Here is a 19,795-nt window from a genome sequence, read left to right on the forward strand (position 1 = left end):
TCAACCCAAAGTATTTTACTTGAATTCTCAACATGTCCCGAGTTTATACTACTTACATTTTCAGACTTGACAATTCTTTTTAATAGTGAGATAACCAACAAAGGAAATTATCTGTTTCCTCCTACCCTTTGCCTACAGCCTATGTAAGCTTTAATATATCATTGAATCATAAACTCACTCTTGCAAGTGAAGAACAAGTCAGTTATTTCAGCTGGTGCAACTGAAGGTCTCTCTTCTGTCATCTTGAAGTACTTCAACAGACACACAAACCACTCGAAGAAAGAGAGAGAATGATTTTATTTTTAATAATACATGAGTTCTTAGTTACATTTCCAAGACAGCAGACCAGATTCTCGTCTCTCCTACACTAGTCTAAGGTTTAACATGCGCTCAAATACAGGCTTAATGCTAATGTAATAACTTATGCGAGTTTTATTATATCACAACCTAAATCTCTAATTCTGATGTCACTTCTGATATTTGTTTGTGTAAATGAAGTCTTGGCTAGCTTTCTGTAGCATCATCTGCTGACTGTATCTCTCAGGATATAATGGAGATGAAAATCAAAGCATAATAAAGTGATTTCCTAATGACAAAAAGAGACTCCCTGTACAGGACAGAGTCAAATGTCTACTCTAGAGTGGAGAAATATAATCTAAAATGATCATCACAGAATCAAAAATGTCACACATGAAAAAGATTATCTGTCCTGGTACTACTTGATACAAGGATGTTTACCCAATATTAATTTGCCAACAGAACGTTTTTTAGCCATGATGATTTTAAACTTTATGTCTTCTGTACTATGTTCTATTCAGCAAAATTAAATCTGAAGTACTTAAAAACATTCCAACAGTTGAATTCAAATGTAACAGGGTTTCCTTTATCCCTTTAACCCTAAAGATTTGCAAAACAGGGACTCTTCATGTTCTCAAATGTTGACTTTCCTATATCTGAAAAGGTATTCAAATCAGCAAGTACTCAGTGTTGTCAGCTGAAAAAGAAATGCCAAGACAACACAATGATTTTTTTTTTTCTTATTATACAAGGTCTTGCCTATAAATTGGAAGTGCTGGAAAATGACCATCATTTGGTATTGGAAATGGGAAGAACCATCAAACATGAAAATAAAGCACAGTAAGGATCAAAGTCAGACAACCCTTTCTGGTAGATTTCAGTACACTTTAAAAAGTGTGCAAAAAATACGATGCCATTTATTTTGAAAAGTTATGCTCTATCATCACTCAACAATTTACAACTTCAAACAGCTAATTGAATATCACATGCAGTGTGAGGTAGGCTAGCATAACAACATATTATCTCCCCCACACTTCAGACTGAGAAACCTGGAAAGAGAAATTAAAATGAGGTTATCAAAGATGGTCTCAGGGACCGACTTTGTGACAGAACAGAGATTAGAACTTGGAGGTCCTTTCTTTACCTGAACATCAGCACACAGACAAGTGAGGCAGTTCTGCAGCTAAAGAGGAGTCCATGTGAAGCTGAGGGACCCTGACTCATAAATGCAATTAAAAGTAAAAATGCTTCCCAAATAACTCTCCCTCTAGCTTAATTATTTTTCCCTGATAAATCAGTATAAAAAAAGGAGTTAAAAATTCCTCAGCTGTGGTCATTTAATGCTCTTGGGGGCTTTCCCTTGGGATATGTAGCTGTGGTATGAACTCTGAACTCAGTTCAGGTGACTGTGCCTGCCATCAGAAGCGCATTTAAGGTTGTTGCTTTCAACTCAGAGATACATATGTCTCTGTGGAGCTATGGATGAGGTTCCCAGTCTGTAGAGGGGAAGAGGATTCTCGCACGTTTTAAAGATGTTCTCATCTCCAAGGGATTCTCACTGATGCAGACTCTAGGTGGCTCTGCACTGAGCCGGTGGGTTGGCTAAGTGTTTTAGTAGATGTAGCCCTATATCCAATTTTGGGTTAGGAAAAAGTGATAAATGCTACATATGTAGACATAGTGTAACCCATCTGTCCACCTCCAAACACATGCATTGTACACATGACAAGTTAATTGTGCATTAATCAGGATATAATCTCATACTGCTAATGCAAGTTATGATGTAATTTTACCTTTACTACTTATACAGCTCTGGCCATTATTATCATGTAATAAATTGTATCACTGTAGACTGATGAATGACACTAGTTAATGCATCTCCACCTAATTTGTGTATTTCACGTGGTGATGTAGCATTACTCTGATTTGTTTCTTACCTGGGGAAGCTGCTATATAATTGTCTTATGGCTCCACTACACTTTTCAGAATGCCTGCAACAGAGGAGAAAATATTTGGTGTTTGCTTTCATTAAAAAAAGAAAAAAGGGGAAGATTTTGCCACAGACAGTGATTGTTTTTTGTTAGGGGACTAATCCCTTCCCAGTGAGCCCAGCCGTAAGTGGGAATGGATATACTACAAGGAACAAAACCCGAACATGCTGACTTGGAATTTGGCCTTCTGTAATGTTTGATGCAAGAATGAATAGTTGCACATCCATGCCACTCCTACAGCATGTCCGTAGGTCCACCTGTTAAAGTGTGTCACAATCAATATAGCTAGTGCTAAAAAGGAAAGTTTCTGTCGGAATTACATGTTCACATTTTTCCTAGCTTTTGCAGCTCATCTCTTTATCTGTACAGCTGTGTGTCTGACCCTCACACCTCAAGCTTTTTAAAGTTCTGGATTTTTTTCTTTCTTTGAACACTTTTTGTGATAAATATGAAAATGAAGAGAGGCAACGTAGATCTAGACCAAGCTATTTTTCTAATGTTTTCCATTAAGCAGCAGCTGCTGTTACCAAGCTGTCATCTTTGTTGCTAGGGAGATTAGGTGTGCATGCCAGAATGGGACCGGTTGGATCAACGTGTCCACCCTACTGCCCGGGAATGTCGGTGCATTGATGAACTCTTGGATGTGGGGCTGAGCAAACTCCTTCCTCTGACTTCAGAAGGAAATGGGCTGCTGGAGCAGAATTCTTGGGAAAGGCCTTTGAATCTCTGTAGGACACTCAGAACTGTTTTCCTACACCATCGTAGTCTCTTCTTCCTCCCTTCCCCCACCATGTGAAAAAGATGAAATGTTTCATTTTGACATTTTCAAAATTCAAAGCATCTTGAATTTTCATTTCCAAAAGACACTTCAAATTTCACATACAGTTTTCTGCCTTCCCTTCAAAGGAAACAACAACAGGTAACCTAAGTAAGATATGAAACTGCAGTCAGTGCCCAGCAACGTATTCCTATTTGGACTCAGCCAGCAAACCAAAACCAATAATCAGCTGCCTGCATAATGCTAATCAGTGTCTTCAATGAACTTCCCCTGCCTCTAAACACTGTGCCAGTGTTAAAGAGCTTCGCTGACCTATATAGAAGGCACTAGAGTTGTTTTGCAAAAATAAGTGTTTACAATTTATGCCTTACAGTTGCTGTTCTTCTCCTCCAAACAGAAAAAAGGGCCTAGACATATATATGCATATATATCTATTATATATTATAACTCAGTTAAGCCATACAAAGCGTATATCACCTTTCAAAGTGCAACATTTCTCCAGTCTACACAGTAGACAAAATACCAAGACAGAGGTCTCCTTTTCCTCAGTTAGCACTCCATGATCAAGGTATGGTTTCTGAGTCTGCAATGAATGCACTAAGAAGGGAACAATCTTCACAATTCTCTAATATGCCGATAAGAAAACTTTATCACTTTATTAGTGAATCACAAACGACAACAGGTCAGATCAAATTTCTCACGTGGCATAAAGATCATAAATGCAGTTCCCAGGGCTACCTCAGCTTTAATAAAATGAAGTCATCCATGTGTTGCTTTGTATTAATATTGCAAGTAGATTTAAGTATATATAAGCCATGATTTTTCCTCAAGTGTTAAATCAAATCGAATCACAGATTTTTATGAGTGATAAAATGATAATAGACCAGATCTGGTCAGCTAGGATAATAACTTGATTCAGTACTTTGGATGTAAGTGTTTAAGGTTTCCATAATAAAACTGTAATGTTATACCCTAAAGTGTGTTAATAACATTAAGTGATGTAACAGTGAAAGCGAACTGACAGAATGTAATACCCATAGGGCCATCATAATAGAAATAATTTATAATGTAACAGCAATAAAATCTTTAATGTTATCTCAATCCAGTCCTGTCCCCATGTCTGGGGTTTCAGATTACATGTGATTTTTTTTCTATGCATTTAAGTGTTAACTTAAAATAATTAAGAAAATGGTTTTCAAAGTAGAAGCGCCTTTCAAAGTTGCTGACCTGATAATCATATCATTAACTCTTTCCTTCCTGACCAATTCCCGTGTGGCTGAAAGCTGATGTAAAAAGAAGTAAATCTTCTTTCTTCCAATATGAGATCTTTTTTTTTTTTTTTTTTTTTTTTTCCCTTTAAAAGCAATTTACAGAAATCATGGAATGTGTAGGACTACCTCACTAATTAAGACAGAACCTCATTCTTATGATTCTCATACCTAAACACAAAATATGTTGTCTAAGTTTCAACAACTCCATAGTAAATGCCATCTCACTATAAACCCATAATGTTCATAAATGGGGCTATCTGCTAGAGGAATAGGAAGGCAATAATGCGTCCTTCATCATTGTGGTGGCAAAACAAAACACACAACGTGGAAGAGCCTGATTAGATACTAGAAAATGTCCTTAATAGCAAAGTGCTGGGGTAAGTTGCCTGGTGGGCCCATGGGATCTTCTGCACTGGAGATTTTTAAGAACAGAAAGGATAAAATGTCTGTGAGGTATGAACATAATGTAGTTCATCCAACCTCTTGATAGAGGGATGTACCAGAGAATGTCATATAGAGTCATAGGATAGTTGGAAGGGACCCACAAGGATTATCAAGTCCAACTCCACATATGTGACACAGAAAACTACCTCCCTAATTTACAGCATAAATATCTTCCCTGGAATCTCAATATGGAGTGATTTTTAATATCTCTTAAGAGAGTTGTCTCCAGGAGGTAAAGAACTTCTTTGCTCTTTATTCTCTTCAAAGCATTTGAAAAGTACTAACTGGATGGACATGTACACAGAATAGAAACATACATGTAGAAACATTTTTTAGAAGCAAACGGTAAACAATCTTTAGGCTTTCTTTGATTCAAGGTAAGGTACAGTTTTATTCCTTCTTCTTGGCAAAACTGCCTTCTGAGAATATTGACTGTTTTAAGGCAGGCATACCACGGGCTTACTGCAATGTATGCCATGGCTCGGAGGAGTGAAAATATAATAAATTCAGCATTTGAATTCTCTTGCAAACCCATCCAGCCCAGGACTAATAACCTGTATCTTTAGAAAATACTCCAGCATCAGACATACAAGATAGCTATTGTGCAATTAAGAAAATCCTCTGACTCTCAGGTTCTCTCTGGACCCACCAGGGAATCCGGAAAAAAATAACTGGAACTGAACAAAGAAGCAGCTTATCATCTTGAAATATGCAGGGTTAATCGTCCCTTTAAAAGCAAATGTATTAGGAAAACATTAGATCCTTAGCCCTCTGTGACATAATTACACAGGTTTCTGACTAAACAGAGGCGCTCATTAAGTAAAACATTTTATTTTAGTTTCTTGTTGGTTGCTGGTATTATTGGGCTTCTTGCCCAATTCCAGCCAGGCTACCATATGAACAGTGAAAACAGCCAACATTGTTAATACAATAACAACAACAACACTTGGCACTTCCATCATTCCCTTGATCTCAACATCTTAAAGCAATTTACAGATATTACTTGGTTTCGCCATGTGACAAAATTGCCGAGCACGTAAGATTGATCACCCTTATTTTACAGATGGATAAGGCAGGGCAGAAAGGTATTAGGTTGGCTTTCCCTGTCTGCTAGAAACTTAGTGGTAAGATTCAGAAGTCCTGAAGAGAAGCCACGTGGAATTCCTGCTTCAATAATGACTGAACTTTTTTCCCCCCTCCTTTACTGCCATTGTCCTTTTTTGGTTCCATGTAGCAGAAGATGGCTTGTGCCATGAATAATCAAGTAGTGATGCAAATTGTACTGAAAAGGGAATTATAAGCATCACTTATTATTTGTCGTTTTAGAAAAACAGGTTCAGTTTCTCTCCAAATTGATGTGTTGGTTTATGTAAAACAGTTAGGGTCTAGTTTTGGCCAGCTATAAAAGACACAAAGACATGAAGTTTGCAGTGGGGGACAAAGGCATAAGTAGGAGAGGGGGAAGGATATTTTAGTTCCTAGTTCACCAAATCTGGCTATTCAAACACTTGTAATGAGGCTTCTTTGCAGAGCTCCCAGCAATGGGAATGTTAGTGGAACATTTGTGCCGAGGATCTAGGAATGCATATAAACATGTGAAGTCTCTGAGATGCCAATAGCACTTAGTCTCAAAACCCCTCCCATTCTCCTAATCCGTCTTTGGCAAAGATATTCTTCACCCAGGACTTGTAGGGGGTGCTCTGGCAGACTAGAATCCAACTATGTATTTACGTAGCCAAAGTTACAGAATAAAGCTCCCATCTACAGATGTGCATACATATCTTCAGCCTGAGAAATAGTGAAACAACTTTTGTCTTGCATCTAAAAACACCTCATATGTCGAAAGCTGAGCAGAGCTCACATTTGCTGCTCATGGTATTGCTTCAGCAGAAGAAAATATGCAGAATATAGAATTTCACTTCACACAGGGAAGGTTTCATCCCAGAGCTCATCTTGATAAATTTCTCAGTGGTGTGCTGGATAGTAAGGAGACTCGCTTGTCATCTGCCAGATTTCTGCCATAGCAAAATAGTTCTTTTTCTGTCTTTAGTCTAAAGGAGAGAACTTTACTAAGAGCCTGATGTGTTAAACTCACCATAGGCACTAAGCAAAGTCTCACACAATGCATATGAATGCTATCTGTATCCAGATTCTGTCTATGTTGATTATAATTGGCATTGCTGCAAACTCTCTGCTACAGAAACACACCAGCACCCCCTGATTTGTAAGCTCAGGTGCTCCACCTTGGCTACAACAATAAAAACATAATAACTCCAAGTAAACCTAATGGAGTTGCTATTAGAACAAGCTCTTAGGTCTAGGTGAATGTATTACAAGAGTAAAAGAGGTGGGAACCATCTTGTCACTTATTCAGCTGGATATGAATGACTGGCTTCAAAAGAAACTCAGGAGTAAAAGATTAAAGGGAAGATGACCATGAACTCTCCTTTCCCAAAGGAAGTTCAAAGCTTCCTGATTTAGGTTCTTATCACACTATAAAGAGGGGAGGGAGGAAGATAAAAATTTAAAAATAAATGATCTTTAAGAAATTATTCTCATCTGAGTGTCCTCCAATATGTCTGGTCCTCTAAGTGTTAAGTGAATTGTAACTAGATCCTAGAGAGACAGTTGCAACCTGGTTATCAGTGGCAGTAAATGGAAGATAATAGCCCCACTAGAGAGTTATGAAATGGCTTGTCTTTGAGCTGCCAAAGTGTTTAGGCTCTCTTTTATTATATTCACAGCAGTAATCCGATATGTCCTGACTTCTGTCATCTGTATGTAATGCTTATCAACTCTCTGCCAGTGATTCACCCCCTTGTCAGGGACAATTATTCCTCAAAGTGCTGAGGTTACGACTGAAGCAATATTATGACTAGAAAGAAAATATGAAAGGTGCAGCACATCACAGCAAGCAATCTTGAAACTGACGTCAAAGTGAAGGAGAACATTGTTGATAAAAAAATAAGGCATAATGGGAGTGTTGCACTATTGCTCCCAAGGCAGTCCTGGGCATCACTAAGGTCATACATACACATGACTATGGTAATGTAAGATTTTCCATTATTTTATTGGAGCTACATTGTCATACTTCTCTGGTTAGGTGTCCATCTCCATTTCCATTTTAAGCCCCCCATTTAAAGACATTTAAAACTACACAGGCAGAGTCTGTCCTGTCCCTCTAAATTTGCAGACAGGAGCTCAGCCCAGGAAATTCATTTTCCTCCAAAGAATCATGAAATGAAAAGCATAATCTAAGGGACTCAGGGTCCAATTTGCAGTTTTCAAGTAGCCTGAAATTACAGTAACACCTGTGGTAAAGTTCTGATCCAAGCATGTTCAGACCAACCTGTTTCATCACTCTCTTAGATGCCTCAGGCAAAACTTAAATAAGTTTTGTCGCTCCTTGTATTGCTTATGGCTTCATTAATTTGTGGAAGCAGAATAGATTCTTTTGGGCTTGTGGCCAGGAGAACCTGTGGCAGTGGGGAAGGTGAAGTCAGTGTCCCAGCTACTGTGAGAACAGTGGTGAAGAACAGAAGGCAATCTGCAAAGCAGGGCAGGGGCCTCGGGGCGCCAGAAGCTGAAGACCACTGGGAGAGGGTGAAAGGCTGTAGTATTTCTTTGTCTTCTCTGGAAGCAAGGGGAAACTGTGGCTTGGGAAGCTGTGTCAATGGCAATGAGCAAAAGCAGCTGGTCAGTGAACATAATGGTGGAGACAGAGAGGCCAAAAGGGGTGCCAGATGGTCCCAGGGGCAGTCCAGCTGACCAACAGCAGCACCTATGCCCTGCCTGCATATGTGGCTTCAACCCAGTATGAGTTAGATGTCAGTCAGCACATAATTCACTCAACTAAGGGTTTCAGCCTACAGAGTAGCAGAAGTGGGGGAAAACAATACCTCTCTGTGGTATTTTTATAGTTCTCAGCCTCTAAAAGTATAGCACAATTCTGTTCTTTGGTTCTCATTTCGCAAACAAGTGCTTAAGGAGTGCCACTTCCCAGCTTGGAGGGTCACAGGTCCTACTGTGAGGCCGAGAAGGGCCCAACGCGCAGGTGAAACAAGTGGGGTAAGAGCACAGAAGAAGGGAGGAGGCAGTCAGGGTTGAAGAAAAATAAGTTACAAATCAGCTGTCCAGTCAGAAAGTAAAGCCACTTAAGCATAGGCATCTCTGTTCACAGAGATTAATGCAAGCCAGGTCTTTCTGCAATGTTTGGTGCTGTTATTTGGCTGGTCTTCCTGACTGTGCTTCAGAGAGGCCTACACGCACCGACAAGGAGCCTACAGTGGTCTCAAGGGTCATGAGCAGCAGGGTCAGCTGTGCTTCCACTGGGAGAGAAAAGGAGCCTCCTAAAGCAATGAGGAAAGGGAATGAATCACTGCACCTTGTCTAATATATCGCAGTAATGTAATATAACAGCAATAACCCCCAGAGCAGCATCTGGTGAACTTGTGACTAAACACAGCTTGTTTTGCTCAATGCACACAAGTGATGAGGATATATTTTACTCCTTTGCCTCACCCTGCCCAAGTGCAAGTGGTAACGAAGCTATTTCTGGGAAACTTAGACCATCTACAAATCAGAATTGCAAGCAGACTTTTCTTCCCCATGAAGCACATAGGTAGCTCACTCTGCAGGAGAGTGCTCAGCAGCATAAACTCCTGAGTCTCAGTTATGGCCACCAAAGTAGACAGAGATCTGATCTCAGCTACTCACCACACATTTCTGACACTGCAAAATTCCCTGTTAAACTCCTGCGTGTAGGTGGCTATTTCAGGTGATATTTCCTGGGGATGCAGGAGGCCTGACTCTCCCATGAAGAATATTGGTGACTGGTTGCTCTGACCTTGGTCAGAGTTAATCCTGCAGGAATGAAAAGGTTCAGATTTCAGTACTCGCTGGAAGAGAAGAGAAGGGAGGAGGGGTAGCCCCCTACTAACATAACGACATGACCGGTGGCTCTGCCGTCAGTTATAGCATTGCTTGCATTTGGCATTATATTACGAAAATACCTATTCAGAGAGGAAAATAAGATCAAAGACAACATTTCCGTAGTGATGACTTTAGCTCCACTTCACTCTGCTCTCTCTCCTCCTCCTGTCCTTCGTGTTTCAAGGCTCTTGCTCTATTCATCCGCTCTATGCCACCCTGGGTTTATAACATCACATCAGCAGCAGCACTAATAACCTGTGATTCTTTTCCCCCATTGTGTTTGTCAGAGTCAGTAATCTGGGCACTACAGTAGCACAGCACTGAAAAGCTACAGTGTGTTCCTATAGCAACCAACTAATCCGCAGGTGGAAGGTGATTGGGCACCTTTTGCACCGGAACAATAATTTGAAAGATCTTTTTCAGTGTGCTGTTCTGCGGCATGAGTTCATTATATTGCAACCCACCACGAATCATTATAAGCCGTCATGAAAATGCAGCCACGGCTGCACAAATCATAGCAAAGAGAGATGCGTCTTCCAGCAACAAGCCCTTGAAATATTTCACAGCAGGTTAAGAGGCCAAATTGCGTATAGCGGGATGTATTGTACAGGATAAAACAAAGGGCTTGTATAATAAGCCCAAGCTGACAGTCTCCAAGTCAGGGAATCCCAGTGAAGTGTAAGTGTGTGTATGAATATGAGTTTTCCTGAGCGGTGGAAGGAAAACAGGCATAATAAAAGAAAGTGCTGGGCAGAGCTCCCACATACAACTCTTCCAAAACCAATTACTCCCACCTGGTTATTCCCATTTCTCCGTAAACTTCTCCTTTTACAGAAGAGAATTTAATATTCTCTAATTGAAACCTCCAATTTAAGGCATTTGCTTGCTATCCTCAAAGTCTGAAATCCTGGCCTGGATTTTCAAAAGGTGACCAGAGATTATATACACCTCAAATTTTTTTATATTCAAATGAAGAAACCTTCAAGAAACACAGAACACTTTTCTTTTGAAAGTCAGGGTTTTTTTTATCTTTCTAACAGTAAGCAGTCAGAATTTGAGGTAGGGAGTGATCTTTCAAAATAAACCATCTTAATCCATGGAGTATGCATAGCATAGACAATGACAGAACAAGCATCTCCACATCAATCTCAGGAAAGGATCGCTGTCCTTTGCAGCCAACACCTAACTTCTACTCATTTTTTCTTTGAAATGCTGGACTGGAAGTACCTCTTTAATGGTAAGACGTACAAGCACAAGCATTTCCCAGAGAGTGACTGCAATGCAAAGGGAGAGCAGTTAGTGTAAATAATGCAACAGGCATTGTCACAGAAAAACAAAAAGGAAATCTGTAGAAGTCTTTAATTAAAAAAAAAAAATAAAATACAACTACTTCTCTACATCAGTTTAATCACATTGTAAAGAGAATGTCTGTATTAAGTGCCTGTGCTTAATAAAAATGTCAAAAACTCTCATTGCATAAATCAGCTCTTTCAAGATTTGTTGGGGTGATGGAAGAGAAACCTTTAAAAGAGAGGGCAAACAGAAATTTAGTTACTCAGACATGACTTCTAAAATTGCAGCTTAAAAATTTCCCTTCATTTACAGGCCAAAGATTCCAACCTGAGACACTTCCATCTCAATGTTCCTAACTATGAGACAATGAAATCAGTGTCTCATTTACAGCTGAAGAGTTTTGAAAAGCAGAGGGTCTCCACTAGAAGCCAAATCAACAGACAAACAAAACAGAACAGATACTGCTTTCATGATCTAATTCTTTTACTCATCCCAAATTAGGATGAGTAAACTGGATGAGGCAGGTTCACATATTCAGTTTATATCAGGTAGAAAAAATCTTGAATGAGGTCTAGGGAGATCTCCTAGAACTATTAGGTTATTGAGTATTCTACAGCTATTATCAGTTTCTTCCTCTTATTTCCTTTTGCCTTTCACCTACCATGCAACTCAGAAAGTTTTCTCAAGGAAAGTCTTTGAAAAATTCTTAATCTTTTTTTTTTTTTTTTTTTTTCCCAGCAAAATATTCAAAAATTCTTGATCATCTCTAATCGTGAAATACATTGAGTGTTCCTCTCAAGTAATTCATGCCTTAAAATGACATGTTTTTGTTCCTTTCAGAGAGCTTGGATAGATAGCATTGTTTTTCTTTCCAAAGCACATCAAAGAGTCCAAATTTTGGCAGGCTTTCTGTTTCCTTTAAAAAAGGAGAAAAAGAAAGAAAAACAGAATGAAAACAAAGCTAAGAATAGCTGTTCTCTTGTGAAGAGTTGTGGGTTTCTTCACTTCTAGAATCACAGTCATGGTGCTCTCTTCAGGGAGCTGCTGAAACAGAAAGCCTGGAGGTGGAAAGGTGGAGAGGGATAGAAAGATCAGAGAATTGGCACGGGATGTACAGCCTTTTGCCTCTTGATGTTCAGGCTGAATCTAGCCAAAGTCATGATTCACCAGATGAACTGAAGTCATCATTATTGTTAAGCACTTTCATGGGCTACGCAAAATCAGATGTAGTCTCTAACTGTTCCCAGGGGACTAGTTTCTATGTAAGTGCAGCTGGTACTTCATTGACAGCTCTGGTGACAGTTTTGGTCTCCAGTTCATATCACACTTTTATAGTTGTATAAATTCTATAAACTGCCTGAATTTGGGTTAATCAGGGCCTTTTCCTTTCAAGATATGTAGGTACAGGATGTACATACCTTCTTTTGCTGGAAAAAAGTTGGTACTCTGAGTAGCTCTCCCTTCTGCTGAAGCCTTTGGAGGAAATAAATTGATAGTGTTTCATGAAGGTCTTCAGTTTTGAATGTGTTATAGGTCCCCCAGATCCATTTTCCTTGATTTCATTTCTCCTTCTTGACCAGTAGCTGTAATTTAATCATCATAGACTGGCACTCCTGTGGCGGGGTCTGTAGCCTGTATTCTTTGTAAAATACCAAGAAATATCGCTCAATATGAATACATGACATCAGAAAAATGCAACAGAAATACCACCATCTCGTATTCTGTGTGAAGCGTTTATCTTGGTTTACTGTATAACTGTTATTTATCGGTACTAGAATCAGATTATTTTAAGGCTTTAAAATCTCCTCACAGATTAGAGGGATCTAATCTGTGCTACAAGTTTATAGAGAGTGGTTGAGTTTCCACAGCTTCCTGAGCAGAGATGCTTTGCTATACATTGTGAATAAGATATGAGGAAGGACTATGAGAAGAAATCACACTGGAGGTAGTCTGAGGAAGATGCCACAACTGACTGCTACATCAGCCAAACCATTGTGCCACACAAAGCTGAAATGTGCAATTCTTCCCCATGATGAACTGTTCTGGGGTAAAAGTTTTTTTGACTTTAATGGGACCTTTAATAGGACTTTTGTTATCTAACAGCCAAAATATCATTAAAGAACATGGCAACATTGCAGGAACTTCCAGTGAACGGCACTTGTGCAAAAAGGTAGGGAATACCTGGCATATGGATACTACTCAGAGGGATAAACAAAAAGTGCATCACATAGGTAACTTGTAAATAATAGGGGTAAAGAATATGTACTCTGGATAAAGATGACAGGGTTCATTGCTAGAACAAATCAGACAATATGTGAAGTTAGGCTGTGCCCTATTGCTTGGTACAATTATGTGACCTTGTAACAAAGCATGGTCAAGATGGCAGTGATACTGCATATAAAACAGAGCCTGGTGGAAAGTTGCTATTCTTCAAACTCGCTTGCATCTAGACATCTTTCAAGTGATTTCAGAATTTAGGGTGAAAGTGGATCTTAGGCCTTTTTAAAAAAGCCATTTCAAATCCTCATTCATATCATAAATGCTTTTTTCTCCTTTTTTCTGCAGGCCACTTAAATCTCCGGGGCCATGACATTGTCTGGCACTGAATGCAGCCCCTTTTTATCATTATAAAGAAATAATGAAAGCATATGGTGGAGAGGCGCTCATATTTCAGTGTATGGTGCCTTCCTCATTCTCCATAACTAAGCACTGAAGAATATATAGTATGATGAGAACATTAATTATTTCTAATATACTAACAGAAAATTCCTAACAATTCAAAGTCATCCCTTCTGCCTAGCATGAATGTAAGTTCAAAGTAAAAGAAACCAAACATATTCCCACTTTTGAGCATTAAACATCAGCAAGTGACCTGTATTTTATTACAGTACACAGCTGTTTTATCACAAAAGTAAATAAATCACCATTGAACCAACTTTGGGAACGAAGATTTTGAATAATAACACAATTAACTTTTCCCACAAAGTCCAAATAGCCCACTTGCTCATAGTTGCTACAAGCTGTGATTCCCACGTGAAAGATATCAACTTATTTCCTTTTCCTGTCAATCATCGGTACCAAGTGGGGCCATGGTATGTCAGGTCATGACCTTTCACTCTGGGCATGAGCCTGAAAGCCACTAGTGAATCAACTGGTTTAATTATTTAGGCTGTTTCTAATAAATATAAAAATGTGGCCTTAAATATTTCACATGCTTGTTCAGTTTGGGTTTTCAAGCACCTCTTATCAAGCCCACCAGACTGAAAGAGTGCTCTTACTGGTAGGAAATCAGTAAATTAATAACCAAATCCAGCTTTTGGAATAAAGTTTTGATTGTTGATTTCAGGTGGCTGGCTTGGGTATCACTTGCTCTTTGGTTTAGAGGATGAGATTTTTATTATTCTATTTCTTTACATAAGATTGGACTGTTTTTAAGCATCACCAGCAAAGTGAAGGTGATTTTCTTACCTCCCACAAAGTGGCCCTTTAACACAAATGCCATTGTAGGATGCACACTTTCCCATATGTGATATATTTTCTACATCCTCTTCAACTATGGAGGAAAAAAACAACAACAACAAAAAACACACACACACACACAAGAAAGAAGAAATCCAATATAGTAAACTCCTTATAATACAATTCTTCTAAAAATATTCTTGAGTAATGTTGACAGCTTTGCTATTAGGTCTCTTGGCAATGGGCAGAGTTTTATTCTATTTCAGGTCAAAGTGTGATAACAACCCTCCTTTGCTAAAAATCTCAAGTTTTTCCTGCTTGTAACTCCCAATCTAAAATCCTGAACCTGAACCAAGCTGCTGACTTCAGCTAGTATTTACCAGGATTACAGAAGGAGTTTGCAGCATCCATACAACCATTTAAATAGAAAACAAATAGTAATGTTACTAATGGTGGATGGTGAGCTAGTCATGTACAACGACTAATATTCTACAAACATTTACACTTATTGCACAACAAGATTTCCATCTGGTAAACTCAGGGCAGAATTGAACCTGAGAAAATAATTGATGGTGCCTTTCAAAAGACTGTGGCTCTAAACCTGAACTGCCAGAGTCAATTCTTAGTTTGGAACATTCCTGAAATGTACAGAACTTTTCCAATGTTTTGTAGATTTATTTTGTTCTTCCTGCCCCTAGTGCTCTAAGAATACTCAAGAAAGTGAGTGTGAAGGACTCTCTCTATTTATAGATGATAAACCAAACTCTTATCCCCCTCCTTTCTCTTCACCCCACACTTCTGCATCAAAGAGAGGGCTTGAGGAAAGGAAAGCGAGCTGCTATTGCTGTTACTTTCCCATTCACTCTCATGGGCTGCTGAAGAGGACAGCTGCTGGTTCTATAGGAAATATCAGCCTGTCCAAATTTATTTTACATGTATTTTTGAACAAAAGGAAAAATCTGAATGACAAAGTAAAGTATGCCACAAAAGAGAATAAAAATTAAATAAAAAATTTGACCCAGTATAGAGATCATCAATGTTACCTTAATTGAAATGTTTATGCTATGAAACACTTCATTTTCATGATGTTTGTTTTTTCATTCTTAAGACTTCAAATCATACAAAATAGTACATTATAATTTACAATGCAATCAAACAAAAGTCAGATGAAACATTCCACCTTTACTGAAGAAAAGTGTCCCCAACACTTATTATGCTGCTTCTCAACAGTTTCAAGAAAATTGCTGTCATCCTAAGAAATCTTTCAAATTCACCTGTCAGCATTTGCTGATTAAAAAAAAAAAAAAAAAAAAAAAAAAAAGAAGTTCTGTCTTCTAAGAAGTTTTCAATAAGATTTTCTCAAGATGCATCAGGAAGAGCACATGTTTATAACATGTGAGCAACCCCCTGAATCTCCTGGTGGATGAGAGATCAAAATCAAAGTATTGATCCAAGGATCTACCACTTTGAAATCAGATATGGAAAAATGCTAAGGAGCAGCAGTGATTCTTAGGGGTTTCAAGTGCATTTAGAGTACACGGTATCGCCTGGAACATGCTTCAGCTTGCACTTACCTTATTTAGCGTTTCAAAGGCTGACCTTTCATGCACTAAGTTCAGCGACATAGCAGTCAACCTATTAATGTCCAAGGAAGCTGTGGACCAAATCAGACAGTTTAAATAACTCAGCTGTGAACACAGAACCCCATTATCATTTCTGTGAGGATAATCTGAACAGCTGATTCATCTTGAGCAGTTTACTATGGACGATAGGTCTTCACAGCGTCCATTTAAAGTTTTAAATCAGATGAGGGTGAAGAACTTTGCACTCAGACACTATGTTGGGAGGTGCCATATAAAAGGACAGACAGGCAGAGAGGATCATATAAAGGGCCTTATTTCACATCATGTTTTGATAGCTGTATTCTGATATGATTACTCATTTTAGTGGAATAAAAGCATGAAACGAAGTGGAGAGTTAGGAAACTGTATAACCTTTCTTCCCCTCCAACACACATCACCCTATTAAACACTGTCTAGCCTTTGTATTTATCTCATGGTTTTAGTCAGAGAAAGACGTATTTACCGCAAATATCTGTGTTAACAGCACAGAGCCTAAACAACTGATGAAAGGACCTAGCCTGTCTTGTAGAAGAGCATGGGAATTTATTGATCTCTACATACTTTTTCCTTCCTTCTCTAGTGGTGCTTCACAACTTTCATTACATGAACTTAATGGTTGCTGAGAAGAACTAATCTTTTGACCACATCTTCAGCACTGTCTGACAGATCACACCTTTTGAATACTACCAAAATGTAAACCAGAAGAAGGAAACCCATGTGTGGTCTGAAAACAGGTTGGAAGATGACAGAAACAATTACATCTCAGTTTTTTGCCTCTCTTTCAATATATACATAGAAGGAAAAGGCCATTATAAATGAAGAATGATCTAATTATATTGCTCCTTTTCCCTTGGTCTATTATTTTGTCAAGTAGGCTGTTGATTTTAGACATTATCTGTGTATTCAGCAATTCCATAAATAATATTTTCATTGTCAACATTGAAATCCCAAACAGTTTTCATCTCATAATGAGGTTTTCACCATTCTCAGACAATGCTTGAAAGAGTCTTTTATATGATAAGCTGAAGATGTGAGACAATCTGAGCACAGTGTATGTGTTGCCAAAGGCATTGGTTTCAAACAGTCCTCTGTTTCTTCACTCCAACAGGTGGTGATCAGGTTTTAGTAAAAATAGACGTCAGATTAATTCAGTTATCCTGTCACTGGAAAAGCAAGAAGAAATGAAGGAAAAAAAAAAGGGAGAGAGTTGTTACTATAAGCTCCTTTATGACCTTGAAAGAGTTCAACAAAACATACCTATTTAGAAAAAAAAAAATCAAGTCTTTCATTGATAAATTATGGCTTCCTGTAGGATATTTTTAATAGCTCCTCCAAGAAGCTTAAAAGTGCTAATGTTTAGGAATCTTGAAAAAAGAAGGCCTTTGAAATGACATAAAAAATGAATATATACAAAGAGTGGGCCCCAACATACACTAGCACAAATCCAAGTAAGGGTAAAGACTGAGGGAGTCCCCAGAGTGCTAAGAAAAGGTGAAACACAGGCTAAAACTATACCACAGTAGTTGAATGGATTATTGGAGACGAGTAAGTAAATGTGGGTTCAGATTTGACAACTGCTTCTTTGCCACACAGTGACAACTTGCTGGATTCATATACTAACAGAGATTTTGGTCCAAATTTTGCAGAGGGAGCCAATATATATAACTGAGGAGGACAAGAGAATTCAAATTTAAGCTGAAGCTACATGTTTAAAAGATTTATGAGCATTGGAAGATCACAAGAGATACAGGAACTTCATGTGACACAAGTCAGTTGTCGTGGTTTGACCCGGCCGGCAGCTAAACACCACGCAGCCGTTCGCTCACCCTCCCCCCTCCCTCTCTGGGACGGGGGAGAGAAATGGAAAGTGAAGCCCGTGAGTTGAGATAAAGACAGTTTAATAAGACAGGGAAAATAATAATAACAAAATAATAATAACAATAATAACAATAATGATACAATGGTGATAATACGAAAGTAATAATAGTATGTACAAACAAGTGATGCACAATGCAATTGCTCACCACCCGCTGACCGATGCCCAGCCTAACCCCAAGCAGTCCGGCCCCCTCCCCCCGGCTAGCCACCCCTATATATTGTTTAGCATGACGTCAGATGGTATGGAATACCCCTTTGGCTAGTTTGGGTCACCTGTCCTGGGTCTGTCCCCTCCCAGCTCTTACTGCACCCCCAGCCTGCCCGTTGGCAGGACAGAGCAAAAGGCTGAGATGTCCTTGGCTTAGTATAAGCACTGCTCTGCAACAATTAAAGCATCGGGGTGTTATCAGCACTCTTCTCATCCTAAGCCAAAACACAGCATTCCACCAGCTACTAGGAAGAAAATTAATTCTGTGCTAACTGAAACCAGGACATCAGTAGAATGGGCAGACCTTCTCCAGTTGAAATCGAGATGTATTTGTATCACTCATATTTTACATTTAGAAGCAGAGACTTGGACTGGTTCCAGAAGCGGAGGTACTACTACCAAGGTTCCTTCTATATCCGACTTATTTTGAGGTGCCAAAATAACCACGGGGGTGGGAAGAGATGAAGGGGCTTAGCAGCAAGCGAAGGGCAAAGCGATTGCTAGACTGCTCTAACTAACCAGACACTGAATGCACGGAGTGCCCAGACTCAAAAGTGTATTCTTGTGGCCCTGAAGACTTAAAATAACCGTATAGGGCAGTCTGATTCTGGCATTGGTGCTCTTTTTGGATTTCTAAAGTCACAGTGAGTTTTATGGCTAAATGCCACGATGTTCTTTGAAGATTTAAGAAGCATTATATTTCATTTGAGATAACTTGCTTTTGGAGTTGAATGGTGAGTTCCATAAATTCCTCTTGGATAAAATCTGAAGTAAACATCACAAAATTTTGCATGGGTTTCTTGCAATTTGTTTAGGAGCTTTTGTGTCAAAGGGTGGTGGGAAATGCCTGGCAATGTTTTATTTAAATTATTAAGAATAGTTTTTGAGTATGCAAGTCTAAGCAAGAAACATTTGGAGAGTGCGACTGTGCTGCAGTTTTGCTGGATTAAGTGGCAGTTTTAATTAAAACAATTATACATTTCTTTGTTTTCTTCAGCTTGTTTGATTTAGTTGGTTTCTTTAGCAACAAACAAAGCTTTCATGGCTTCTTCACATTTGCACAGAATATTAATGTTGCTGCCTTTGATTTCAGAGTCCTGTAGACTTAAACAGTCTCAGCATTTAAGTCTCAAATCACTGTTAAGATTACATGAGCAGCAGAGATTAGGATGTGGGTATTTGTATCTTGATACCATTAGGTTACAAGTGAAAAATACAGGAAATGGCTAAAATATGTTTGACCGAGAGGACTGGCAGAACAACTGCATCACGTTACAATTATGCAAAAAAGTCAGACTTACTACAGTTTCAGCTCTATTCTCCCTTCCTTCCCTCTCCTAAATTCCTTCCTTAAAAATAGTAGGACAATGCCATACAGACTGACAGTATTTGCATACAGTATTCACAGTGTCAGCTACAACACAAACAGAGTCAAAGCGTATAGTCCCCTAGCAGGATGGTGTTTAATACAGTGCTGTCACATTGTGACAGGTAAGCTAAGGCTGGAATAGCAACTGCAGGGTTACAGGAGCTATCAATAAACAAAATTAAATAGTTTTGGAAGCTACCAAGCCTCTAATTCTTTTTAAATAAAAATCACCCTAAATGCTTTTTTTTTTTTT

At 38.8% G+C, this 19,795-nt stretch overlaps 1 long non-coding RNA gene across 1 annotated transcript; it reads right to left on the reverse strand.

The window, feature by feature from the left end:
* Nucleotides 1-227: 227 nt before the first annotated feature.
* LOC137863078 (uncharacterized) lies at nucleotides 228-16,199 on the reverse strand. The gene is made up of 6 exons (XR_011100681.1): nucleotides 16,040-16,199; nucleotides 14,475-14,559; nucleotides 12,425-12,645; nucleotides 9,498-9,644; nucleotides 2,235-2,288; nucleotides 228-1,346 (listed from the first exon to the last, which is right to left on the reverse strand). It is a non-coding gene; the product is annotated as an uncharacterized lncRNA (long non-coding RNA).
* Nucleotides 16,200-19,795: the final 3,596 nt, after the last annotated feature.

The sequence above is a fragment of the Anas acuta genome, chromosome 12, assembly GCF_963932015.1.
Source record: "Anas acuta chromosome 12, bAnaAcu1.1, whole genome shotgun sequence".
Lineage (NCBI taxonomy): Eukaryota > Metazoa > Chordata > Aves > Anseriformes > Anatidae > Anas > Anas acuta.